The sequence below is a fragment of the Spermophilus citellus genome (genome assembly GCF_964194105.1).
Source record: "Spermophilus citellus genome assembly, contig: SCAFFOLD_122, whole genome shotgun sequence".
NCBI lineage: Eukaryota > Metazoa > Chordata > Mammalia > Rodentia > Sciuridae > Spermophilus > Spermophilus citellus.
The window spans coordinates 1,346,349-1,366,297 of record NW_027673113.1 but is presented as its reverse complement, the minus strand read 5'-3'; positions in this window follow the sequence as shown (position 1 = coordinate 1,366,297).

Below are 19,949 nucleotides of genomic sequence, written 5' to 3'. Positions count from 1 at the left end.
CCCAAATTAATTTGGAGACAGGAGATGATTGACTGAGGATGTGCACCCAGGAGAAAGTGATGATGGTGCAGCAGAAGCAGGGCAGAGAAAGCGAAGAAGCCAAGCAAGAGTCTTGACTTTTGGTGAAGTCCCAACATCAGCCTCATCTCAAAGGGGACCCTAGTGACAGGCAGAATATGGGTGCCCATGGTTGTCAGACTCACCTCCCCAAAACTGTAACTCCTTCCTCATTGAGAAATTGGGTCTTTGCAGATGTGGCTGAAGATCTTGAGAGGATCTCAGAGTGTCTCATTGGGTCGGATGTGGACACGTGCATTCTTACCGGAGAGAAGCAGAGGGAGAGTCGACATAGAGGAGAAGATGCCACGAAGGTGGAGGCAGGGACTGGAGCCACCCAGACACAGGACAAGAGAAGCCCGCCACTGTCAGAGCTGGGAGAGAAGAGCAGTCTTCCTCTAGAGCCTCCAGAGCGAGCAAGTAACCTGACATTGCTCAGTGACACTGCTGGGGACTTGTGGCCTCCAGAACCCAGACTGAATAAACTTCTTCTGTTTTTGATGTAGAGCTTGTGGTTATTTGTTATAGCAACTTCAGGAAGCTGATCCTTACCCACCCTGGGCTCTGTTTGTCTGCTGGAGTGCACCCTGCCTTGCTCAGGGCAGCTCTGCACTTATTGGATACATCACCCTTCAGAATCAAGGGGACAGCCAGTTGTAGGATTTGGAAGCACAGAAATCTGACCCCAGGGTGTGCATCATTTCTGCCTGTTTGAGATGTCCTCGTTTCACTGTGAAATGAAGGTGAGAGTCATGGGATCACAGCTACTCAATGGCCCCAGACACACAATTTGGTTCTCACATGGCTTCTTGTCATAGCTACAAGAGACCTAGGCAATGTGTATGGGAAGCAAATGCGTGTCAGCCATCACATACCCATTGGCTTAATGCCACACAGAATTGCTCTTTAATTTAAGCATGCTTTTAGAGAACTACACTAAAGATAATGCTGTGAATTGACAAAACAAACTTTTGTTTTTCTCCCCCCAGGGAACAAAACGTCTTCCCATTTCTGGGCCTACATTTATAACCTAAGTCTGAGTCATGGAGAAGATTAGAGGGCCAGGGCCAGGGCCAGTCCAGGGCACAGGGTAAAAATGCAATTGTTAGATGCTCTCTTAGTATTTCATTAACCAAATCTAGTTTATAATGTGCTCAACTTAATGATCAGTTTTGTTCTTAAGCAAAAAGATTTCACTAACTTCCAGAGTAGAAATAAATATGCCTTTTGCAATTGCCCTGCTTTCAAATGTCTATGTGGCATTTTGGTGAAATTGTTTTGAGCTCCTTACGTGTGGGGGTGGGAAGAAGACCAACATTCCTGTAAATGCTTCCTGGTTCACCAGGTGAATGAACTGGGAGTGCTCTACGTGGAACTCGTCTCTCCTGCTAAGTGCCCTGCTCCTCCAGGTGAGGGGCTAGTTCTGACTCATCCTTGTTCTCCCTGAGGCTGAGCACATGACCTGGCACTCAGAGTTCTCCACACACATTCAGCTTCTGTGAGTTCAGTTCAGTTCAACAAACAGAGCAGCCCAAAGATTCTGGTGCAGTCGTGGTGGAAAGTGGCTGAGGGTTGGGTAATAAAATCTACCTCTGGCCCCTCGTTGATTTGCATAAATTAGCCTTGCAAATGACGAGAGCCTGCTTTGCCAGTTAGACCTTTGTTTATTTAGGGCTCAGAGAAAGACACCCTGGCATTTCTAGTCTTGTCAGACTTCTCAGCAGTATCCAATTTTCTAGGTCCAATATCATCTGGATTACTTGAGAGCCACAGTCAGCCTGCAGGGCAGGAAGACTTATAAGGACTCTCTATTCTCTCCTGTCACTGAGCCCTGGATGTTTATCATGCAGCCATTCCTTCCTTCCACATTGAGTGCATGTCTCCAGAGGATAGTATCTGTCCTGTCTGGCTCTCACCTTGAGGACTCTGGCTTTGGCAGTGGTTTTTCTGGCTTCTCATTCTCAGCTTGCCCACCCCCTCCCATTCCCATCCTGTGTCTGCTCCAGGCTTCCTGCAGTCACCTTGCACAGTGATGCACTGTGGTCTGAGCCTGGCTCCTGCTCTGACCGGCTGCCCCCAGCTTGATCAGCCTGATGGGACATGGAGTACCTCTTCTCTGGCTCCAGTCCTTCCCTGGAACCTGAGCTCTGGAGGCCCATTAGCCAGGCCCTCTCCATTTCCCTGGTCCCTGAGGGAGGGGCTTTGGACCACTCTATTAATGAGTCCCCTGGGAAAGGAGCTGAGGCCAATGGATCCGGAGTCTGACTATTTTGCCTCCTCTCTCCTCTGTTGCTCCCTCCTCATTTCCCATGGTCTGCCTTCTTCTCCTGTCTGTCCTTGGTAATATTCCCACCCGCACACATTCCTGACCTAACATCTTCCCTCCAAGGACTTGCTTTGGAGCTGTCTTCTAGAAGCTTTGACCCTTTCAGGGATGCTCCCGGTCACCTCCCTGGTTCCTGCTTGATCCAGAGTCACACCATCCCTCCTATGCTAGTGGAATTCCTGTGCTCGATTCCCCCATCCACTCTTCTAGACTTGACCTTCCTTATCTCTGGTCCTTTTAGCAACTCTAGTCCCTTAGCAGAAATGGGAGACTTCTTTACTCTTGACAGATCCTGCCTGGTCCTTTGACCAGTCCCTATTCCCACATGAAAATTATTGTCAAGCCTTGGATTTCTCTATCCGTGTTCTGGTAATATGGCCTGAAGCTGTGCTTATCATTTGTACTGGGACACTCCAGTTCCATGGAAGACCACGGCATCAGGTCTCTTCTGAATTGTGAGAAATTGCTGAGCTCCTTGGCACCAGGCCATGCCTGGCACGTTGACCTGGCACATTGACCTTCTGCTACTCACAATGCGGGTGCCCTTCCCTGGTGTCTGACTCATTGCTCTGCCTTACTCCAGGGAGCTGCCAGACCTTATCAGCAAGCTCTGAGATTTACCTTTCTGTTTATTTGTTTGTTTGTTTCAAGAGCAAGGAATTTTAAGGAGTTCAGACAGCCCAAACCAAGAACACAGAAGAAAACAATTCAGAGCCATGTGGGTGATAACACTGAAGCCCGTTCAGAAACATATTTAATGCCTCAGATGCTTTTTGATTTTTTTTTAACACTTGACAAGGACGACTTTATGCCCTGGTGTCTCTGTTCTCCAGCTGTTGTCTTCAGATGCACCAGTCATGACCTATAATGTAACACAACTATGCTTTAAAACAAACTTGCCACATTCATTATCACTAATTTGTATCTGCTTTATGATTTTCAAAGCTCTTCTTCACACCTTGCTGTATTTCATTAATATTCAGGGTGCTTTGAAGCAGTCAGTGGGAGCTTCTGCATTTGTTTGAGAGTTGCAGCCTGTTGCACAGATATTTTGGAAACTTTGATCTGGGTTTTAAGGCATGTAAAACAAGGGGCCTCATTACACTAGACTAGAACAGTACTTCTCAAATGTCAGTGCACATCATTCTTCCAAAAAAATGGGAAGCTTAAAATATGGCTGCCCAGCCCTGGAACCACCTCCACTCAGTTTCTGATTTAGTAAATCTGGGGTAGGCCTCGTAAAGTGCCTTTCTTTTCCCGAGCATGGTAGGTCTGCTGGCCCAGGGGCCACATTTTGAGAACTGCTAAGCTAGAGCACAGGTCTTGTCCCTGGTTGGATAAGCAGAACACACACCAGACTCCTAAAGTACACAGAGGGCATAAGGAGGCCAGTGCAAAAATGGTCATGGCAGATAGGGTTACAATTGTGACATCTTGGAAAGAAACTGAATATCCAACAGCAGGAAAACAGATGGATCAATATGTCAATGAAAAGATGTATTCACACAGTGGCTCACCCCAGGAAAGTTAAAAATGGATGAACTATAGCTACCTGTGTCAAAGTGGGTAAGTCTTACAAATACAAGAATTAATGAAAGAAGTCGCACAAGGATGGCTACAGTGTGTCATTTAAGTTTCAAGAAGAAACAAGATGGTGCTATGTATCACTTTAATACCTATGTAGTTAGAGTGCAGAGATGTATAGAGATAACTGAGAAAGGTAAACCCCAGGTGGACAGCGTTACTGACCCTGAGGTGGGTATGATGCTGGACAGGAGGGAGGGGGACCTTCAAATTCAAGTGGCAGGCTGTTATGGTTTGGACGTGAGATGTCCCCCAGAAGTTGCTGTTAATGCAGGAATACTCAGAGGTAAAAGGATTGTAAGAGCTGTAACCCAATCAGTCTATCATGGTTTGAATGGGCTAACTGGGTGGTAACTGGACAGGTGGGGTGTAACTGAAGGAGGTGCATCACTGGGGGCTGCCCTGGAAGGGTACATCTTCCTTGTAACCCTTCTCCCCCTTCCGACCGCACCACAAGCTGAGCAGCTTTTCTCTTCTGGGCACTTCCCCCATGACGTTCTGATTCACCTCAGGCCAGAGCAGTGGAGTCGGCTGACCATGGACGGAGACTTCTGAAACTGTGAGTCCCAAATACACTTTTCTCCTTTACATTATTCTTGTAGGGCATTTTAGGTGAAAAAGTTAACTAAAATAAAGGCTGTCTTTCTTAGACTGGGTGAGAGTTTACAAGTATATATTATATCATTCTTTAAATCCTTCTTATGAAATGATAAATGTATATCTCCCCAAGTTCCCACGGGGATGCTTGTTTTTCTAACACACTATTTGTGATCCTTATGCACAGATTATCTGTGTGTCTCTGATGAAATGTACCCCATTGAAGTGTTTATAAATTTAACTCAACAACAAAAATCCCAAATCCAATTAAAAAATGGGCAAATGATCTGAATAGACACTTCTCAAAATAAGTCAAACAAATGACCAACAAGTATATAAAAATATTCTCCTTCACCAGTCATCAGGGATATGCAAGATCACAATGAGATCCCATCTCCCCCTGGTTAGAGTGGCAAAAGTAATGGGTGCTAGCAAGGGTGTGGAGGAAGGTAGCTCTTGCACATGCTATTATTGGTGGGATGTCAGTTAGTAGAGCCACTGTGGACACAGCATGGAGGTTCCTCAAAAGATGGAAAGCCGATGTGCCATCTAACTAAGCAGCCCCACTACTGGGTGCATAGCCACAGAAATGAGGCCGTTGCATCAAAGGGACACCCGCACTTCCGTGCCCACTGCAGCAGTATTCACAGTACCATATTCTTGACCCACACGGTACTCTGATCATCCATTGTAAGCTTTGCCACAGTGAAGAAAGTCAAAAGAGTCCTGCAGGTGCTAAACATGGGTTTTGGGCAGGAACATAGTTAGAATGCAAATAGTGGCTGTATGAGACTACTCTGAAGGGAAGATAGGGACCCATGTAGCATGGGATGTTTGACCAAGTGGATCACATTTGTTGATAATCAGTCCTGGATGCATATGAAAGTACAAAAACCATACACTTACAGTTTCATTGTTTCTTGTTTTTAAGAAGTAATAAAAATCACTGTGCAGCAGTCTTTAAATTTAGCCTGCCAATACACAGAGCATCTCTAGAATGACTTTATTTTTCTATCAACTGGGGACACAGTTGGGAGTCATTAGAGTGGAAGCAGGCTTGCTTCTGCAGGTACCTGACGGGGAGTGCTTCCTTTAGGAGGAGCCTGGCGCACAACCTGGCAGGGTTGGGGGGGCAGGTTGTTAGGATGCTGACCATGGAGGCTGAAAAGTGCAGACCTGTGTTATTTGGTGGGCACACATGGACCCAGCAAAGACAGGAAGGACTCTGGGGGGGGCACTATGCTGACTGAAATAAGCTGGGCACAGAAAGACTATGGCGGTGTGTTCTCCTTACATGGAGGATCCAGGAGATCAAACTCTGAGAATCAGAGAACAGAAAGGTGGTCCACAGAGGCTGTGAAGGCGGAAGGCTCAGGTAGGCATGAGGAGGGACAAGGATTGGAGGGCATGGGTATGTGGCGTGTTGTGGTTCAGTCACCCACACCGTAGACATAGGCCACGACATCACTTTTTCTCCCATAAATTTACAATTACAATTTGCCAACTAAAAAGCTGTTGTCTGTAATAGGGGTCTCATATGGTGGCACATGCCTGTAATCACAGCTACTTGGGAGGTTGAGGCAGGAGGTTCACAAGTTTGAGACCAACCTGGGCAATTTAGCAAGACCCTGTCTCAAAACAAATTAAAAAGGACTGATGGTGTAACTCAGTGGGAGGGTACTTGCCTAGCATGTATGAGGACTGGGCTCTGTCACCAGTACTGCATGCACATGCACACACTAAAAATGAACATTTTAGAAAAGAAAGGAAAAAAATACATGTTGTCTATAATAACTTGGAAGGCATACTAAATACCTCGAAGCCCTCAGCTCCAGGGGGAGAAGTTAGACAGGATGTTACCAGTGTTATGCTGAGTTTCCCTGTAGCAAAAAGAAGAAGGGAGGTGCTTTTTGTTATTTCTGGTTTTTGTGGTTCTCTGTTGCCACTTCCACAACACTAGGTGCATTAAGGGGTAAGGAGGGCAGGTGACTTCTTTTGTTAAATGAAAAACTTACCATACCACAGTGCACATCACTGACAATGGTTCTAAACCAGCTGTCATCATTCTGTTCTGGTTGCACTGGGAGCAATATCCAGTAAGACTCTGGGTTGTCTCTCCTGATGACAGCGGGAGTATATTCTGTGTGGGAAAGTAGGTGCACACAGATACTGGTGGCCAAAAGAAGCAACGGTGACATCATCCCTGACTGTCCACCAAAAGTCTGTGCTCTTCCAGAGAAGAGAATTTTACTGGGACATGGTTACCTAGTACTGCTAATGTCTATGTGACTGATTCCTGCCAAAGAACCATTGAGTAAAGTTCCCCTTAAAGACTAGAGAGATTAAAAAGTGGGGAACCTTTCCACCGTTCCTTGCCCATTCTCTGGATGGATTGAGAAGACTCTGGGTCCTGAGAGGATGGGCTGACCCACCAGTCAGGAGACTGAATCCCTGAGTCACTTGGTGGAAGGCTTCTGACCTACCAGGAACACCTAAATTTGCCTTGCTTGCATAAGAATTACATTTATTTTGTGTTAAGCCACTGGTAATTTAAGGTATTTGTTATAGCAGCTAGCATTGCTGTAAATAATCTACTCACATGGAATTTCACTCAATTTGGGGTCTTTACTTTTGTCCTTAGTTGATTGTCTTTTCAGTGGAAAACTAGCATGGCTGGGGGCTGTGTGACTTTGCTCACCCATTTTTATTGTCCTGCTATGCAGGATTTTACTGAGCCTAGAGTGAACCAGCAGAGCTTTGTGTCTTGCATTAGTTAGCTCTCAATTTTTTCTGGAAGAAACAAGAAAATGCATTTCATTTTCCACTGGTCATGCTGTGATGACAGATAATTAGAAACTTTAATCAATCTTGTTTTGTCAGCATGACTTTCATATAAAAAAGAGACTGTTTTTAAAAAGCCACAAATAAATATAAAATTTAGGGCTGTGAAGCATCAGTAATGAATGATAATAACATTAAGTAACGATATCACACAACCCTTTCACCAAACCTCTTGTGTGTATCAAATTCTTTCCCTCCACACCTCTCTGCGTTTCCATTTGCACATAATTTTCATTTATTTATTTGCCCTTCATATCTTACAAATCACCACTCCAGCTTGCATGGATGTAGGTAGAAGAGGGATTTACAATAGAACTTACTTCTTCCCACTTAATCAGTCTCAGCATTTAACACTTTCAGAGCAGGCCTTTGAGCCAGTGGAGGCTGAATTCAGATTCTGACTTCATCATTTCCAGCTTTGTGATCTTTAGCAAGTTACTTCCTCTTTAGGTGTCATCTCTCTTGGCGGATTGGCCTTACCCATACTGAAGAGGAGAAAGGGCAACCTTTCCCTTGGAGAACATCAGACATTGAGGTGGAGGAAGCCCGGTTGCTCGAATGTGGATGCCTGTGGATGTTCTGCCTTGAGGCTCTGGCTCTGCTGGAGATTCTGAAGAGGGATTGAGGGAAAGGCCAATGTGGGGTCTCGGGTACGGGCCATGTGACCGTGATGAGGACTGGGGCTCGGCTTGTAGCTAGAGGCCAAGAGTGCAGAGGTCTCACTAAGGATCTAGTTGTGATGGCCATGCAAGGCTTGCGAGTGGACAGAGGTGGATGCTGTCCCACCCTTCCTGGTTGCCTTGTGTTTCTGTTCACAGTAGTTCTTCTGCCTGCTGCTGCTTCTCTCTTGCTGTACCCACTGATCCAAGACATGCCTGTTTTTCAGGCCCCATTGAGTTTTCCTTTCTCCACAAGTGTCTTAGGCAAATGTGCTTCCTGAATCATGCTGTTCTCCTCCATTCTACTCATTTTGCAAGTATGTAGTTCATGTGACTGTCAGTGCAAACTCTAATCATCTTTTCTTGTGGTTTTACTTCTATTTTTCTCGGTTTTCCAACTAGATAGTAAGCTCAGCAGTGCAAGTCTTCATCCATGTAGCCACGGATCACCCAACATCGACCAGGCGCCCAGCCTGCACCAACGCTGTGTTAATAGCTTTCACACAGTTACCACTTTATCCCTCACAGAACAGTGACGGTGATTACTACAGTTTCATAGATTTTTCTTTGAGCCCTAGATTTTTTACTCATTTGTCCACAAATCTAGGGCCTGAATTTCACAGTAAGTGGGAGATCTGGATTTAAGTGCTGTCCCAAGCCTAATTGTCCTTACACAGAGAGGATGCTCTCAAGGTTGACCATGCCTGTTACTTGTTTTGTATTCATCAGAGAATCCAGCTATGCACTCCACATGTAATTAAAACTTAATAAATCTTGATTAAGTCTTTGGAAAGAGCACAGTAGGGAGGCTTTCCAAGACTATCCCTTCACTTTTAACTTAATCTCTCCCCTTCAGACATGCTGAATGGAGTTTAAGATGAGAAGTGATTTAAATGCTTGTGGATTTTGTTGACCATTCTATGACAGCTCTCATGATCAACAGGATTTGGGGGATGGCTGAACTGTCTGTGGTTTGCTGGTGTGAACAGGCTTAGGATTTGGCACCTGCTGGTGGGATGGACAAGGATGGGGTCAGAGTCTGAGACTCTGGGCCTTGATCTAGCGTATGCTATTGCTTTTGGAAGATCTCAACATTATCTAGAAATCAATATTTATAGGCTTGGTGGCCAGAAAGCCTGCTTAATAGATGCAGTCAACCCCTGGAAGCCCCCAAAGTATTTTCAGATGAATTCTTCTCTAGCTGAACAGGCTCGGTTTTTAATTATGCCAGGGAGCCTGTTACCAGGGCTGCATTTGTCTTTCTGTCTGCTGAGCATCCGTGTCATAGTCTCTCCCCAGATCGTGGTGTCTCCATGTGGCCTCTCCACTGTCACTACGCCTAGCCCTGTGGAATCCTGCAGTGAAGGCCAGGCACTCAGCACCCAAGTCTCCAAGAATTTTCCTGTCAGCCTCCCCCCAACACACCCTGAGAAGCACCTGTGCACCCAGCCCCCTCATCCATGGGTTCTGCATTATGGATTCAGCCAACTGAAATAGAGAATATTTAAAAAAAATCGCTTCTGTGCTGAGCACAACAGGCGTTCCCTTTGCCATCATTCCATAAACAGTGCTGGGTAACAGCTGTTTACCCAGCATGTACACTGGGCGGGTATCATGAGTCATCTAGAGTGATGTAAAGTCTGGGGGAGAACTGGGTAGGTTATATGCAACACTGTGTTGTTTTATAGGGAGCTCTAGTGTCCCTTGGTGTCTGCAGGAGTCCTGGCACCACCCCTGAGGACGCTGAGGCTCAGCTATATGCATGGAGTGACACACATGTGCTCCAGGACCTAGGAGACTCTCTGTTCCAAAGCCCTGTGTTGACAGGATCACTTAGAGTCATTTTTTTTGTTGTTGTTTTGTTTTTTGTTTTGGCCTAGGGGTAGATTCTAGAGATGGAGGCAAGGCAGTCTAACCTCTTCTCCTTTCTTCTAGGTCCCATGACTCGAGGTTGGGTTCTCTGTATTCTGTCACTAACAGGCTGAAGTCAGGTCAATGTAAGGGAGCAATAGCAAGTCACTGAAGTAAGCAAGGGAGTATTTGCTCTTGTGGTAAGACCAGAACAGACCCCTCATCCTTCAGAGAGAGAGGTGGGAGGAGAGAATGAGAGTCCAGAAGAACTCAGAAAAAGACAGAAAACCCAGAGGCCTACATAGGAGCTGCCCTTTCTTTCCAGACTTAATAAATAAGGGGTGGGGGCATGCAATACCAAAACAGAGAGGGTGGGAGTCTGCATTGCTAGCATAAGGAGGAGCTAAAGACTGTGGTTGACCATCACACTTGTGAACTCCTATGGGAGGTGTGGGCGGGGGTGGTGGAAAGGAGCAGTGAGCTCCCCTAGGAGCCAGCAGTGGCTGCTTCTACCCAGGGGGATGAGGCAACTCTGGAGGTGCCATCAAAAGCCAGCCTAGGAAGTGGGACCTGCCCCAGAGAGGACACATGCGCGTGGGGACTTGTCTTACTTAAAGAAAAAAGATCATCCACTCAACTGTGTGTGTGTGGGCTCATCCTAGGTCCTGAAAAGGACCTGGGGAGGGAGGAGGGCTTCCATGGCACTTGGGTACAACATTGCCACAATGCAAAAAAGAGAGAGGAAACATCAAATGCTGTGAATCTAGCAAGACAGAGAGTAGAGAAACACATTTATATTAGGAATGAAAGAGAATTTCCCCTATTATAAAGATAATAAGGACAAACTAGATTAATTCTAAACCCACAAAGGTTTAGGCATTAAAGCTGTTAAGGGCCCAAGGTCTATTGGGGTACCGCACTATCAGCTAACATTCATTCACCCAGACATCCTGAGGACCTGATAACAACCCAAATTACCTACCCTTTCCTCCAAAAAAGAGGTAGCAGAACAATTGAGTGATGGGGAGGAAGAAAACAAGAGATTCTGAGAGCAAAGAGGTAGTATACAAAACTTAGTTACACAACCACCAAAACCTCACATCTGGGACAAACACACAGCTTAGAGGAAATGGACTAAATCTTCAAACATATCAAACATCAAAACTACCCAGATTCACCCAGGATATAAGAGATAGCAAGAACTTTTAATTATTAAGGAAATTTAATTCATAGCTTAAAACACTCCTGAAAAATAAATCTTCAGCATTAAAAGTTCACTGGTGAATAATACAAATATTTAAACTTGACACAATCTCTTAGAAAATAAAGGAGAGGTACACTTGCCATGTCATTTCACAAAGACAGATTATCTTGATAAATGAAACCATAAATGGGGGGCTGGGGGGGAGAACTATAAAACAAAACCTTCATGAAAACAGATGTAAAAAGCCTCTGAAAATATTAGCAAATCAGATCCAGTAGTATACCAAAGACAATTACAGCATGCTCAAGTGGAGTTGAGGAATTTTTTCCTAGGAATGCAAAGCTAGCTCAATATTTAAAATTCATCAGAGTAAACCACCGTGTTAATAGTCTAAAGAGGAAAAAAATCACATAGTATCTAAAATACAGAAAAAGCATTTGAACAAAATTCAATATTTGCTCATAATACTTTTTTTTTCAACAAACTAAAAAGGCAACTTTTTCAGTCCATAAAAGAAGATGGGTAGACTATATTTCATTAATAGAAATTTAGTCTGTGAAAACATTAATAGAATGAAAAGATAAGCTAAGGACTGGAAGAATATATTTGAAAACCACATATTTGACAAATGTTTTGTACCTGAATATATAAAGAACTCTCAAAATTCAATAGTAAGAAAATAAATAAACCCAATTAGAAAATAGATACAAGACTTGAACAGATACCCCACCAAAAAGGATACATGGAAGCCAAAGAAATACATGAAAAGATGCTCAACATCATTAACTATTAGGGAAATGCAAATTAAAGTCATGATGAGATATCCCTATGTACTTACTACAAATGAACATAAAAGGACACTGTTGATAGTACCAATACTCCAGATGTGAAGAATTCAGAATTTTCATGCAGTGCTGTGAGAATCCAAAATGACATGAGCACTCTGGAAAACTTGGCTCCTTGTGAAAGTTTCTGATAAAATTAAATATGCACTTATCATGTGGTCCACACCTCACTTTTAGGTTGTCCTAGAGAAATTAAAACTGTATGTTTACATAGAAACCTACATGGATGTTTATAGCAGCTCTATTCATAATCCAAACTGGAAATAACAGAAGTATCTTTTAGTAACTGAAGGGATAAACATTGTGGTGAGTCTACATAATTGATACTACTCTAAAAAAAGAGAGAGAGAGAATGAGCTATCCATGCGCACAGTCGCTCAAATGGATCTCAGACGCATCTTATCACATGAAAGAAGTCAGCCTTGGAAGTTTATGTACTGTGATGGTTAACCTTGGCTGCAGTCTAGATTGAGTGATACCTAGAAGATTGGGAAGCACACCTCTGGGTGAATTGTGAGGGTGTTTCCAGAGATGCCGTAGGTCAGTGACCTGAGTAGAGAAGACACACCTTGAAGTGGGCACCATAATCCAATAGGCTGGAACCCCAATGGAGCAAAAAAGTGAAGAAGGGGAGGCACATGCCCAAACCTGATTCTTCTGGAATGTGTGGAGGGTCACTGCTACCATCACTCATGGATGTCAGATTCCGGAGCTTCCATCTCTGAATGTGACTGGCACCAGTGACCCTTCAGGATACTTCCAGGCCCTTGGCCTCAGGCTGGGGCTGCACCATTGCTTCCTGTTGTTCCGATTCCGTAGTCTGGCTGGGCACAAAGTAACCGAGCCCCGCCACAAAGCCTTGTAGGTTTGAACAGCAACTCTTTATTCCCGAACTCTCACCCACCGGCACTCTACACACACTTCCCGGGAATACACTCCCTCCACTGGGCGAGCCAATTCTCATGGAACCCCGCTCAATGGGAACTCCAAAGTGTCGGGGCGCCTGAGGCAACAGGATCCACCCTAATCCCAGCAGGATCCGCCCTAATCCCTGAGCCACCCTATTCCCACCCCCCCCAGGATCCACCCTAATCCCAGAGCTGCCCTAATCCCAGAGCAGGGTCACCTTTCAACAATTCCCTCTAGCAAAATGCCAGGTGTGGTTCCTGCTCTCAACATTCCCAGGCTTCCTGCTTCCTGGACGGAGCAGCTCCTGGTTTCCACAGCTCTCCAGCCTGCAGACGGCCACTGTGGGACTCTCAAGCCTCTGATTGTGTAGGCCAAATATAATAATCTCTTATAATCCATATATAATATAAATGTTATTTTTCGCCTATCATTTCTGTTCCTCTGAAAGACCCTAACACACATACTTTATGATTTGATTTATATGATTAAAACAGTTAATTTTACACGTCAGTTTGCCTAGGCCACAGTCTGCACAGATATTTGCTTAAACAATATTCTGAGTATTTCTGTGAGTGCATTTTGGGGTTAGATAAATGTTTCATTTGATAAAGTGAGTAAAGCAGACTGTCTTTCCCTATGGATGTGGGCCTCATCCCGTCTGTCTGGGTAGAACACAAAGGCTGATTCTCCCTGGAGTGAGACTTCCTCCTGCCTGCATGCTAGAGCTGGGACATGGGTCTTACCCTGTTTTTGCATTTGAACTGGAATATCTGCTCTTCTTGGGTCTGGAACCTTCAAGACTTTGACTGAGAACTTCATTATCATTTCTTTTGATTCTCAGGCCTTGAGAGTTGGACTGGAACTTTGTCATTGATCTGCTGGGTCCCCAGTTTGCTGACTCATCTCTCCTATCTGGGGATTTGTTACTTTCATAATCCCAGGAGCCACTTCCTTATAATAAGTCTGTCAGCTCCCCTCTCTCCATCTGTACACATTCATGGCTCTACGGGGAATAGTGTAAGAGTCTGAGGGTTGAAGGAACGGTTTGTCTCTTGTTAGTGGTAGTAATCACACGAATGTGTGCATGTGTTAAAGTTCATACACTTGTACACCCCCTAGAAAAGCACTGTTATGAAATACTAATTTTTAAAAATAAATTAAAATACTCGGGGAACTCAGAGAAGGAAAAGAACAGGAGGTGGATTGAAGGTAGAGAAGAGCTGAACATCAGGCGGGACTGGGAGGTGGGATGGGATTTGAACTAGGGCTTGCAGAGAGACTAGGACTCAATTGTGGGAGGAGTGGGGGATGGATGGTTTAGAGGGGGCATGCTGCCAAAGGGTCCGGAACAAACGGAGGGGCAGAGGCAGACCCCGGGGCCCTAGGATGGCAGAGGTGCAGCCTGCAAGGCAATAACGGAAGAGGCTGGGACAGGTCAGGGCCAAATTGTAGTGGGCTCTGAGTGTCCAGGGGAGACATTCCTTTCTAGTTCTTTGTGGGATTTGCAGTCACTAAATAATGTTGAGTGTTGATTCCAAAACAAAAATCCAGGCAGTTCGAGTTCCAGGGGATTTTAAGTTTCCTGAAAGCCTCCTGGGAGGAAAGATACTGAGAAAGGATTTCTTAAATATTCATTTATAAAATTCTTTCATAAGTTTACAAATGAGGCCCTCTATAAAATATTGTATTCACTAGGGAAATAATTCTGGGATTGATCTAAATCCTTTAGTCTCACAGTATTTATGTAAACATCTGTCTCAGTCAGGGTCCCGGCAGGAAACAGATGGCACACTCCAAAGGGAAGCTGAAGGGAGTGTGGGACAGGGCTGTTTACACAGATGTGGGGGGGGCTGGGGGACCCTGGAGGGAGTCAGGGCCTGGGCTGTTCACTCCTGTACCTGAAGGCTCCAGCAAGGGGGGCATTCTATCAGCTGCATGGGACCCAGTGCTGCAGGAGGAGCCCCTCAGTGCGAGGGGCCCTGGGTGGAGGAACCCAGCATCCCTAACCCCAGCCCAGCAGGGAGGGAGTTGGGGATACTCTGATTTCTGTCTCCTCCTCCCTAGAACCTTCTGCTGGTGCTTCCTGCTGGCTCAAACTTAAAAGAGAGCCAGAGAAACCCCAATGGAGTCTGTAGCGACCCATCTCCTGGGAACTGGGTGTGGCAAGGAAGGTGGATGATGGTTCTAGAGGGGAAATGGAGATGGCAAACCCAGTATTATTAGCACATGCTTGAGCTCAGGAGCTAGGCCTGCTAGAGCAGGGGTTTAAGTGGCTGCAAGGGTAACTAGGATGCTGGAGTATGTGCTGGGGAGCGGAGACAGATATGGCCTGGCCCTTGTCAAGTGTTCTGATAGGCCGTTTGGCCCCAGGTAGAAATCCCTACCTCAGTGAGCTTGACTAGTACACGCGGGTGTTTTGGGTGCACTTTATGGATTTGCGTGGGAGCCCTCAAGACGCTGCACTAACTGCTTTTGATGAGTTTGGTCCTCCTTATGCGGGCCTGGTGCCTTGCACGAGCTGAGGGAATAAAGTGGGTCAAGTTCGGGGCTCTGAGTCAGTGTCACAGTTCTGGAAGGTGCTGGAGGCATTACCTGGGGACCCAGGACTGCTGGCTCCTTGGGCTGCCTTTGTCCCACTTTATTCCCATCAGTCAGAGAGAAGGACAGCAGCGTGCACTAATAGGACGGGCGCCAGCCACAGAGAGTAGGAGTCATGAGAGAACATGAAGCAGCAGCCCTGGGGACAGGATGCCTCCCTCCACACTGCTCCTAATTAGCAATATGGTACTCAGGGGACCTCCGAGACCAGCTAAAGACCATTAGCTCTGCGAAAGAACACCACTCCTGCTGTCACCATGCCTGATGTGTCTCCTTCAGTTCTTGTGGGACACTTGCTTCCTTGGCAGGTTGTGATTTGGCCACAGGCTTGATTGGGTGACACCGAAAATACCCCAAAGCTATGCCCCTAAACTGTGCTCTGACTGATAAAAATCATCGTCAGTCAGAACTGCAAACACCTGAGAAAGCACCTGATGGGTTTAATCCAGTGCACTGGGAGGAAACTGAGGCCTGGACAGGCTTAGCACTCTGCACTGTGCACCTCGGGGAGCAGGCTTTGCATGAAACACTTTGCAAGCTGTGCCTCTTGCAAGGTGTGCATCCAGTGTTCCCCCACGGGACACACTTAGAGCAGGAGATGGTCCGTCCCTGTTCTGATAAGACAGCTGTCCCCAGGAGGACTACACCATCCAACTTGTAAGGCACAGGCATTGGGACCAGGTGGGGCATCCCTGGAGGTTTGGAGCAGGCGTCCCAGGAGGCCCTGGGTGGTTAGCCAGGGAGGACTGCATGGTGGCCTATGTGGACAGTTGCAGGAGACAAGGTCAAGGTGAGGGGCGGTGGGGTTGGCAGTCAGTGAGGACCTGGGATCTTGCTTGGACTGGTAAAGGGAAAGCTCTAGAGGCTTCTGAGCATAGAACGGTGTGAGCTGTCCTGTGACAAGAGGACAGGTGGCTTGAAGAAGGGCCAAGGATGCAGGTACAGAGAGGCAGGTCCCTGGTGAAACTGGAATTCTGTGGAGACCTCGAGCCACGCTGGGTTCTGAAGTGCCTTTGGAAACACCCACATATGACCGACTGAGGTGGAGTAGGGTTGGTGCCTTCAGAGGCCAGAGGTTGGAAAACTGGCCATCAGTTTAATGTCTACTCCTTTTCCAATCCCCAGCAGTGTTCATGGCAGCGGCGGTTGCTCTCTCCTTATTTTAAACCAGGCTGTGTGTTCTCCAGTCACCGGCTCCTGAGGTCAGGGCTAGCATCCTCGTCTGACTATGGTTTCCAGACATGCTATTCTTGTGAAGGAACAAATGCTCTCGGAGGAGCCTGCCTCGGAAGCCTCGACCTGGAGAAGCTGTGGGCTGGGAGTGACATCACCACGGTGCCCACTGCTTCCCAGTCATGGCCACCTTCCCAGCGGCTACCTCTCTTCCCTCGTTGGAGTTACGCCCCTTTCTTATCTTTAGAAAAATTAACCAAAGGGCTCTCTATGCTTGGTGGCACTAAAACATTGTTAGACCTTAGTCTCTTTTAGCAGAAAAGAGAGCACGGGAGCAGGGAAGTAAAGAGGGATGGCATGAAGATCCTTCCCTAATTGGTAAAGAGGTCAGAAAGTGGACTATCCATTAACCCTGGCAGTTTAACAAGGGGCACCTACCTGGATCTCAGGCGAGACAGAGGTCAGAGGCCAGAGAAGATGCTGGGACACATGGCCAAGCTTTAAGAGCACTGTGAGCTGGATCTTTGGATCTGCCTCAAAGTGGCTGACCCCCAGGAAGGGGTTTTGGGATGAATTAAAAAGGAACATTGAAAAAGACCTGGGATAGCACCATGTCGTATTAAGTGTAATGGTGTTATTGGGGGGGGGGGGAGACTAAGAGGATCTTGGCCATCTGAAGGGCTAAGCATTCAAGAGGCTCAGGAGTCACCTCCACAGTCCCTGCCTCTGGAGCGCCATCAGAGGGTTTGTGGGTTGCACAGAGCTCCTTTCTTCCTAGCTACAGCATCTCTTGCTGGCAGGTTGCTCATTGCACTGCGCAGGAGCTCAGTCAAGCCTTTTGGGGATGTGATGGGCCAACAGAGGGACAGGCTTTGCTTCATTGCCACCCACTGCCTCCGGGGCCCGGGAACTCCTAAGTCACTCCCGTCAGCTTATGAGTTGTCTTTCCCCTAGGTTGATGCCTATGATCCTGGGGATCCCTATTCCAGGCTCCTGCTGCCCTAGGTCACCTGCTGGAACTAGCAGTCCAGGCCATCATAGAGATGGTCTTCCCTCTGATGAGTACCAGCTGACCATCCGGAAGCACTTACTGGCTGACACACGCACCTTCTGTGCCAGGATCTGGGACTGTGGTTTATGCCCAACATGGTCAACACATGAGCATTTCAAGGTAGTGTAGCACTGTAGGCACGGATAAGCCTCTAGTGCCCTTCAGTGTGCATTGACTGACCGTGCTCAACTCATTGTCAGTGATGTGAGCGCAGGAAAGTCAAACTTGGCAGCCACTGCTGAAGTCATTGCTTGGTAGCTATTGTGTCTGGGCTGTGATGAGAGCTTGCTAACTTGGAACTCGAGGCTGGCTGATTTGTCTGCTTTGCCCAGGCCTTGGGCTAGGACTACATCTCAGTGCTTACCTAGCATGTATGCGGCCCAGGGTTCAATCCCCAGCACCATAGAAACCAAAACGAACAAACAGCCCAAGCCTTACTCCTACCTGGTGCGGATCTGTGGTACCCAACTCTCTCATCTGCCTCAGGTGACCTGTGGGCTCATCCCCTTATCTGCCTAGGTGAGAAATTTCGGCCAGACTCCTCCACATAGTCTGTGACCATTCTTCACCCTTCCAGGCCAATCATATCCCTCTGTAATTAATCATTTTGCTTTATAGTTCTTTTTCTATATTATGTAACCTCATTTTCTTCATCTGAAATGGGAATATAGTCATCCCCTCTTACCTACCATTTCAGTCTCCACGGTTTCAGTTGCCAAGGGTTTACTGTGATGTGAAGTTGTAGATGGACACAGTACCTTTATATTTATATGTGGTGCTGAGGATCAAACCCAGTGCCTCACAGGCAACCCCAGCCCCTCAAAGTGATAATTTATATGAAGAAACATTTAGCATCGTTCACATAAGAATGCTTTTTTTAACCTCTATTTATTTATGTGGTGCTGAGGATTAAACCCAGGGCCTTGCCTGTGCTAGGCAAGTACTCTACCACTGAGCCACAACCCCAGCTGCCACCAAAGAATGGGGTTATATGAAAAAAAAAAGAGGATGCTTTGTATGAATGTCTTTCATCAGCATTAAACAAACTTAAATTGAACATTGTCATCAGCTTAGCTTTAATTCAGACCTGAATGACCAACACCCCCCCCCCAAAAAAAAAAGGTGATTTTATCTTGAAGCAATTAACACAAAACAATCTGTATCTCACAAATTAGTTGTTTAAATTTACTTTCTAGTGTGGGAGGGGATGAGTCACTGGAGAATAATTACAACTATAGCAGTAATACTTTCAGGTTGAAACACTACTGCTTCACAAATGAAATGATTTTAGTAACTAAACTCAAACACAATTAGCTGGAGAGGACTTCTAAAACTTGAGATACAAAAGTATAATTGAATCAAGAGACAGTATTCTCTACACAACCTATATATGGGCAGCTACCTTGGGCTTTGCTACAGAAGTGGTACAATCAGATGGATGTAAGGAGAGGCAACTATGGGTGGGTTCAGAACTGCTCAGATAAACTACATAGAACGCATTATAGCTTACTAATAGAATAGATACAAAAAAGGCTTTAGAGGGAAAACTACTGTTGCTTTGAATAAAAAAATAAATCTTCCTTTCCTTGAAAATCTATCTTCCTAGCTAACATCACCTTTATTTAAATGCTATTTTAAAATTAGAGGTTATAGTAACTTCAGCATTGCCTTATGTCCTGTAGAGGTTGAAAGATACATTCAAAACTGGTATTTGTGACTTAAATTTTATTTTACATGGTTAAAAATGGCATAAGCTATCATATGGTTTTCCTCTTACACACAGCTGCTGCTTCTGATATTTAATGGAGGTTATGTAGATTGAATTCTTCCTAAAGGACTCAAATTCTTTTTGATTCTGAGTTATCTTCAGTAGTTTAGAGATTTTGTTTCACAGAGATTTTGTTTCACACTTTGCCCCTATTTTCAGAATACTTAGGGGACATAAAAAGAACAATGATATGTTATGTTCTAGGTTTCAACAATCCTATTACTTTCTAGAACTTAAAAGAATGGAAGAATATGGTCTAGCAGTAAACAAAAGTACCAGGCTTTTATAATTTTATTTAAGTCTTAAACCTCTTAAAATGTACTGTTAAAATTGCGGTAATTAAAATTACAGCTCTGGAGAGCTAGTTCTTAGAAACATTGTTTTAAAGACAGTAGTTACAGATTCAGGACTTGCTTTAATTGATTTTTAAATAAAATATATTTGAGTATCTATCAAAAAAAGAATTTAATTCAGCCCATAGTTGCT